This window comes from Lipotes vexillifer, unplaced genomic scaffold, assembly GCF_000442215.2.
Source record: "Lipotes vexillifer unplaced genomic scaffold, Lipotes_vexillifer_v1.1 scaffold474, whole genome shotgun sequence".
Lineage (NCBI taxonomy): Eukaryota > Metazoa > Chordata > Mammalia > Artiodactyla > Lipotidae > Lipotes > Lipotes vexillifer.
This window is the reverse complement of record NW_006772385.1, coordinates 1,798,393-1,799,712: the sequence shown is the minus strand read 5'-3', so window position 1 is coordinate 1,799,712 and position 1,320 is coordinate 1,798,393. Positions and strand designations below refer to the sequence as shown.

Here is a 1,320-nt window from a genome sequence, read left to right as displayed (position 1 = left end):
TGTCCCCTGCATCGGCAGGCGGACTCTCAACCACTGCGCCACCAGGGAAGCCCAAGAATATGTTTTTAAATGTATAAATCATGTCACAGACGGTGGGCATAAAATGCTCCCTTTTATCTAAGAAATAATTGAAGAGCAAAGCAAAAACTAATATAAATGAAAGGCAACATCATTACAAACAATGCAGTAGATATAAAAAGGACAATAAGATATTACCAACAATTTTATGTCAATAAACTTGAAATTTTAAATGGACAAGAAAAAGAGAAAAACCAACTTACTAAAACTAACACAAAAATTAAAAGTAAATCTAAATAACCCTATACCTATGAAAGAAAATGAACCCATAATTAAAGACCTTCCCCAAAAGAAATCTCCAGGCCATATCACTTTACTAGTGACTTCTAAATTAACAAAGAAATAATATCAATCTTACACATGCTCTTATAGAGAATACTTTTCAAGTTGTCTTATGATATCAGAATAAACTCAATACCAAAACTGAAGGACTTACAAGGACAGAAAATTACAGACCAATTTTTTTCATAAATCTCATAAATCTATTGATAAAAAACCCCTAAAACAAAATAGTAGCAAATTGAATCCAATAACATAAATAATAAATAACACATTACAACATTTAATGCAATGTTGGCTTAATATTTGAAAATCAATCAATGCAATTCACCATATTAACAGAATAAAGAAAAACATGCAAACTGACAGGAATATGGAATAGAAATTAAAAACCCATTCTACAGGTAACTGAGAGTTGTGCAGTAAATCTACAGTACAAGAAAATGCACACACACACACACACACACACACACACACACACACACACAATTATTCCCAGTGAAATAGGTAGCAACTTGGTTTAGAATATTGCCAAAGAGTTACTCTCTCCTCTGGGCTAGGCCTCACTTTCTTTAAGTTAGCAATGAGGTAAGTTTGGGGACACCAACAGAGACTGGTCCAAGGGTCCTTCTATTAGTCCCTTTATTCTGTGTCTTGAAGACAATGCTTTTTCATCCTTCTGCTGGTAGAACTTTCTTTTTTCCGGTGTGTGCATGAACAGTTCGGGACCTCCACTCACACGACATTACGCGTTTGCTCACCATCTACAACTATGTCCTGTGGGCACAATGGAGCAACTGTTTCAAAGGAGTGAGGTGTTATGGCCCTGCTATTACTTCCCTGAGCATGGGCAAACGTGGAGACATCAAATCAAAACTCTACTTCCAGTGAGTGCCAAATGCACAACCACTTTGGAAGACACAGTGTATTTCTTAACACACTTACCATACAACCCAGTAATGT

The 1,320-nt window shown here is 35.8% G+C and overlaps 1 pseudogene; it reads right to left on the bottom strand.

Moving 5' to 3' along the window:
* The window catches only part of LOC103090962 (ATP synthase subunit alpha, mitochondrial-like), a 24,818-nt pseudogene extending 23,715 nt beyond the window's left edge, over window positions 1-1,103 (bottom strand).
* Between the last annotated feature and the right edge of the window lie 217 nt (window positions 1,104-1,320).